This window comes from Brachionichthys hirsutus, chromosome 17, assembly GCF_040956055.1.
Source record: "Brachionichthys hirsutus isolate HB-005 chromosome 17, CSIRO-AGI_Bhir_v1, whole genome shotgun sequence".
Taxonomy (NCBI): domain Eukaryota; kingdom Metazoa; phylum Chordata; class Actinopteri; order Lophiiformes; family Brachionichthyidae; genus Brachionichthys; species Brachionichthys hirsutus.
Window position 1 is genome coordinate 11,780,148 of NC_090913.1, and position 7,038 is coordinate 11,787,185.

Here is a 7,038-nt window from a genome sequence, read left to right on the forward strand (position 1 = left end):
TGTCTCTCACGCAGGCGCTGCCGCCCGTCCCAGGACAAACCCCGAATGAACACAAAGTGGCCGGCCGGGATTTAACACGTCACGGAGACGCAGATGAAAGTTACACCGTTATGCGTTGGATGGACCAGACGCAGACTGACAGATCGTGTAAACGTGGACGCGTGCACGTTGGAGATAGGACGCAGCTGCCTGGGAATAGATACGCTCTCTCACACACACGCGCGCGCACACACACACAAGGGGTCAGTGTCCGTGATTTCACAGCCGCAGGAATGCCGGGGCTGCAACGCCACGCGTGAAACGCATCTCTCCTAATGTTGTCACTTTACCTGCTCGCTGTGGAGGAACGCGTCTCGCCTCGCAGGTCGGCTCAGCAAAACGTCGCTCTGGGCGGATGTGTGTGTGTGTGTGTGGGGGGGGGTAAAGTCACTGGTTCGATCCCAGCTGGCACGCGTCTCCTCTGCGGACGGCGTGCGCGCAGCGCGCCGATTCACCCGCGTCAACGTTTCAGGGGTGCCAAACGGCGCGTGGCGGGATGCGTCGCTTCCCCGCCGCTGTCTCCCTCCGTCTCTCAGCTTCTGCCTCGCACACTGCGTCAGGCTCCGCTCCCCTCCACCCTCGCCCTCTCTCTCTCTCCCGGGTGCGCGCACACACAGTGGAACAGACGGTGATTAATTCACCCGAACTCAGTCTCTCTCTCTCTCTCTCTCTCTCTCTCTCTCTCTCTCTTTTTCCGTACGTGCCTCACGCCACCCTCAATCCAGCTGTTCTGCTGGAGGAGGGAGGTTCACCACTTCACCACGCACGGTCATTTGCATTAGATGCTTTCCAATTCTGAGCCTTACAAGTAATATGCTATCAAAGTTTTTAATGATATTGCTTTTAAATCTGTCCTTTTCTTTCTTTCTTTCTTTCTTTCTTTCTTTTAGTTCTTTGGACAAAGTAAAAAAAACATTTGGCGCAGCGTTGGAAAAATACGTGGAGTGAAGGGAGCGCACATTTCCGGTTGTTTCTCTGTGTTCAGGTCCCTGCAGGCAATGGTACAACCCAAAAATATGTCTCTTTAGTACAAGTACAGAACCCGGTAATCTGCTGTTGCATGGCGGCAGGTTGCGGTTGACGTCTTGACCTGCATTATGCCTGATGGAATAATCAGGAATTATGCAGTTGGGATACGAAGGCTTCATCCATTCACAGAAATCCATCGTCCCGTTTGTGTCGTTGGCATGGAAACAATAGGAAGCACCATCCTGAAGGGTTTATAAATGTCTGCTCTGGCACCATTGTTAGAAGCTGACCTTTGACCTGAGCGCTGACCGATCCGTCTCCACATGGGGATGGATATATAATGAAGCATTGTGTCATTATTGACAGAGTCTGACACGCGGCGTGCTTTTCCTGTTAGCATATCATTAATAGTGTCCGACTGCCTGCAGTTTCTTCCCGCCGCTCGCAGCAGGAAATCCGATCACAGTTGCCGACGACAACGACGATGCTTGAAGGCGAGTCATCGCCTCACTTCTTTATTAAAACATTTTGTCCTGTTCTTCTCCAGCTGGATCATTGAAATTTTATTCTGCAAAACCGCTAAAATTCTAAAAACAAACAAACTGGAAATGTAACGGAAAACAGCCTAGCCTTACGTTCTCATTGGACTATTGAACCTGCAATCACATTCCATTCTTTTTATTGGCTAATCACAGTCTGTAATTATAAACGCAAATATGGGCTTCGAACAGCTGCCCAGAGGTTAGCCTCCCCCTGACATCTGGCCGCCGCGCTCCGAAGGTATTCGAGCTGAGGAGGTTTGCTAAACGATGTGACAAGCGTTATCCTACAAGCATCCACGACGGCCTGCAGCACAAAGTGACACCTTCAGAGCGCCTGCCGGGTTCAAACAGACCACACCTTGAAAAGAAAGGGAACCATTATAAAGGAGGAGCAGCTGCCACGATGGAGACGGTGGGGAGCGCCACACTTAGCAAGGCCTGTTGAAAAACTCCATCGATTGTTTTAATATTTAAAGACCGCAGCTGTACGAAGGGAGCTGTGAGGTAAAAGCTGCAACAGTTCTCCTGTGAGGTGGCGTGAAAGCAGAGAACGCTGCGAAAACGTCTCATTTGTACTTCACCTTCACGCTGCTATCTACAAAACCCAAAAGAAAAGGAAAAGGACAGAGGATGCAAAGCACGAAACAGACCCGGCGAATCAATACTTCCAGTTTTAAAGAGTTTAAAGTCAAGCCGGTTACTGACATTGGTTTGTGCGTTTGTGTGTTTGTGTGTTTGTGTGTTTGTGTTGGGTCAGCGTAACAATACTGCAGGACATGTATTGTTGTTTTAACAGGTTGTGATTTGATTCGTTATGAGTGTGTGTAGCCGGCAGAGACATCTACACCCCTCTGAAGGTCCTTCCGCTGTGGCCGTTAAAACAATGCAGGTCTCTCTGAAGCATAAATGTCATTATTTTCAGTGTTATTAAAAATAGGACTAAACTAAATCCAGATGCAGCTACAATCTGATCTCATATTCACATTTGGATTCTGGCCCACCAGATGTGTGGCTGAGCACCTCCACCCTGCACCCCTTCACCACCTCAAACCCAAATCCTTCCTCATCATCCAAACATCATCTTCGCTCCTCAGCACCAGCACATCTGAGCCGGAACGAATCCAACGGGCGATAAAAATAAAATACGAGAATATTAAAATGCTGGGCAGCGCGGTGGTGCCTCGCAGCAAGAAGGTCACAGGTTCGAGTCCAGCTTGGGGCCTTTCTGTGAGGAGCTTTTGGGGCTGGCCGGCTCCCCCCCACCCCAAAAAACATGCAGCTGAGGTGAATTATATGGGTGTGAATGATTGTCTGTCTATCTGTGGGCCTCTGATGAACCGGGGTGTGTCTCGCCTCTCGCCCGTAGACTGCTGGGATCGACCCCCCCCCCCATCCCCCGGATTTCGGATGAAGCTGTTAAAAAATTAATTCATGAAAGAATTGAAATGCTAATTGATTTTTAAATGATGCCCATCCACCAGATAAAACACAATGGACGTGCGTGTGCGTGTGCGTGTGCGTGTGCAGCCTCAGAGGACCAACGTCTTCTTTTGATGTGGAGCGAAAGAAAAAGAAACATGAAAGCAGCCACAATTACGCTTCACCTTTCGGAGAGATCTGGTGACGTCACACCGCCTGGCTCCGCCTCCCATCAGGCTTAAGGAACCCAAAAAAACACAGGACGCGTAAACACGCACAGAAAAGACTCGACATGTTAAAAGCAGCTTCTCTAATCGCTCTTACGCGCACTAATTACAGCCGACGCGTCACAGGGTGCGTTTGCGTCTCAGCACCTCCATCAGGACGCTCACGCGCGCGCGCGCACACACGCATACACACACAGGCGCGTGCGCTCACTCATTTATTGCAATACTGTAATAACACTAATGATATCCCATGGGTGCCTCAAAGTATAAAGGAGGAGAGGGGGGGGGGGTCTTTTTGAACCGTGCGCTCTCATCTCTGTTGGCAGGAGTGCCATTTGTGAGTCTGTAAGATGTTTAAATAGAGACAGCGACTGACATGCGCGCGCGCTCACACACACACGCGTGTACACGCAGAGGCGTGTGTGTGCGCCCCGACTCGATGACAGAGACTGTGGGAACGGAGAAGAAAAGAGGATTTAAGCGACACTGGCAGCAACTCGTGCTGTTTTTAGGTCAATGACAAGAAGCCTATTCAGCAGACAGACGTGCAAGTGAAGGGTGCGCAAGCACACGCGTGCGTCGCAACGCACACGCGGGCGCAGCTCCGACCCACGCATCCGCCACGTAAGCGCAAAAATACACTGAAAGGCATTTACTGTCAACGCGCAGCAAAGCGTCGCTGTAACAGAGGAGACGCTCGACAGACGTGCGTCGTTGCCGCCCCCCCCCGTCTCCGCCCCTCTTTAAATTCAGGAGTTTGTTTTCCACACGGGCCCCGCCCGGGGCTCCTGACCCAAAGGGACGGTGTGTTTGGGAGTTACTGGGGGGGGCATACAGATCAGGTCCCAAATTAAAGCACAGACAAGGTTAACAGATTTCGTCCGTGTCAGCCGAGTCATCGGCCGCCGCCGCCACCCAACACTGTCTGCATTTCATGCTGGTGCATTTCCTGAAGGGGAAATAGACAAATATGTATAATTAATGCTGTTTTCTTCTCCCTCTACTGTCCAATCGTTTTTAACAAGTCCTCTATTCACTTTTAAGTTGCTGTATTTCTCCAAAATGGGACAGCGGGAAGCACAAGCAGGAAAGCCGGCTGCTTCTACAGGCAAATTTCTCTCGCATTTGTTCCAACGCACTTTTGTTCTGCCGGTGTGATTTGTCTCTGCCGCTCCGTCAGCAAGGAGCTGCAGCATTCAGAAAGTCGATTAGACTTTAAATATCCTCCTCTTGAAGTCATTTCCTCGTGTCGCCGCTCGGTTCTCCTCCTCTGGTTTGTTCGGTTCGTCTCTGCCAGACAAGTGTCACTCATTTATCTCCTCACCCATGCAGGGCTATAAAGGACGCTTCCTCTCTGCCACACGCTTAATCTGGAAAAACCCAAAAGCTCTTTGAGAGAAGCAGAATATTCTGTTGTTGGTTTTAAAATGTTGAAACGAAGGTTTTCATTAAGCGCAGCCGTGCTTTCTCCTTCCTCCTTGCGACGCATGCATTAACGAAGAGCTTCCCTCCTCGCCGGAAGCGTGTCCTCGGGCGATAACGGGCCGGCGTACTTTGTGTGTGATTTGCGTGTCCGTGTTCTTGTCTTTGTCTGGCTGTCTGCAGTCTGTGCATCAAGGGCAGCTGTTCCATCTGTCCCTCGACGGGCCCTCGGGCGAATCCGTTCTCCAGGAGACGGTGATAAAACATCGAGCCACGTCACGAACCGGGCCCGCACCGCTGCTCGGTTCTGTCCCAAATCTGCATCAACTCGCTGCAGTTCTGTTGGTTCCGATCCACCCGAGGGCCCGTGGGTTCCGTCCGGATTCCTCCCACCACTAAACGCACGCGGCGCAGCTGAACCGCTGACTTTGGATCGACCCCGGGAGTCGATAGTTCACCGCCCAGTCAGCTGCGGGATGGGCGCCAGATGCATCTCAGGGATCAAGAACGGAGCAACGGAGGCCTGAAATATAAGTTAAAAGGGGGGGGGGGGGGGGTGTTCGATGCCCTGCTGCTCTCTGACAGAAACAAACCGCCACCAGGAAGACTTTAGAATCTCATGGCAACACTATGAAACATGGTGGCTGCAGGTGTATACGCTCTGTGAGCGTTGCCGCGGTGATGCACCTTCATTGTGCATCACCGCTGCAACCAAACTCGATGGTCGCAGCGAAGCGGCGCGCTCGCCAGGCCTCGCCTCACCGCCTGTGACCTCCCGTCTGAGTGTTGTGCGTTTTCCTCGGTTCTGAAGCATTGGATCAATAATCAGTGATCAATAGCCGTGCTCTGTTGTGTGCTTGTCTTCTGAACGGTGCCTGTGTCAAGGATGATGTCGTTTAAGCCAATTGGACTTCGCCATGCTCGTCGCTTAATGTCTGCGTATTGATTTGTATTTTGCAATATACATATATAATCCATTTGACACACACAGAGACACACACACACACACACACACAACGTATAAGTGAGCTCGTAAGGAAATAAAAGTGTTCGCAGCAGCAGATTCGGCTTGTTGCCCCTGGATAACCACATCTTCTCGGGTAATGGCGACGCAGCTTCGCGAGGATGGATGGATCCGTCCACGGCAGCGGCGATTACATTTTTAGCTTAGGGCTGTTGCATTAACATAGTTAGCATGGAAATCACAAACACATACGTGATCGCATGTCGGTTGCTATGCAGAGAGGCTCATTCTGAGATTGGGGCGGCGGGTTAAAGGTCATTTTGTCAACCCGTATCTTAACCAGCGCCATCCTGCGGGTGCAGTTTGGTTGAAGGTCACCGCGTTCAGCTCAAGACACGTGCAAAACAGAAATATCTTGAAATAGAAACTGCTATAATGGAAGCCCATCCCTTAAGATTCAGTCCTCGTACCTCCTCAGGGGGGGCATTAGTAGCAGCAGCTGTACCGGTGCGGAACATCCAAGACGGTATCAGTGATCTTTGCCTCGCCGCCGCACGGCACGAATCCCGAGGGCGTACAGTCGGCACGCTGATTCCTGACGCTTCGAGCTGTTAGCGGAGCGGCAGGAAGCAGGACGCTTTCATTTAGCGGCGTCATCGTCCGCGTTCGCTTCAAAAATCACCGGTTTTTGTATGACGCGCTCAACCTTTGAAGTTGTCATCGCCGCCGTGTTTGCCTGCTCTGGACATAAATATGACCTCATTAGTGGCTTCTCTGTCAGAGACTACATGCCGGTGATTCCACAAGCCTCCGGGGAACGGCCGGTCGCTGTGGCTGCACGGTTTACGACGTCGCCGGGTTGAACTCCCAACAGGATCACGTGCAGACGATTCTGTTCGGGAGTGAAATCTCATAAACGTAGTCCTCAAAGGATTCCTGAAACAATTCTCTGTGATTTGCATACAGATGTGGGCGTTAATTCAATCCGCTTCTCCCATTGAGGTCTCTCTTCTGCACGTTGCCGTTATTTATCTCATATCGCCTGCTCTGATTCGTCCCTTCCTTCACGCCAACAAGGTTAGCGTGCCTGTCGTGATTCTGATGTCGAGTCGATCTGGGTTCGTAACCCGTGGGGGGGGGTCATTTATATCCTTAGCCCTGGTTACGGGTTGGCCCTCTAACAAAAAGCATGAATTATCCTTTGACACATTTCTGCTGCGGTTTTGTTAAGATGCACGCTTTCAATCTGTTTTGCACGAGCGGCACGCGATGAAACATCCGTTTGCATCAGCGCCGCTTCTAACGGGTGTAGAAATACACCTTATTACCTGCAGTCATCATCAGTCATATTATAATTCCATTTTCCAGCACACTGGAGCTTTTTCCTTCGACTCCTCTGCAGGTTGCCCCCCCCCCCCCAGCCTGAACACCTCCTACCATTTCTTTTCTGGAGTGA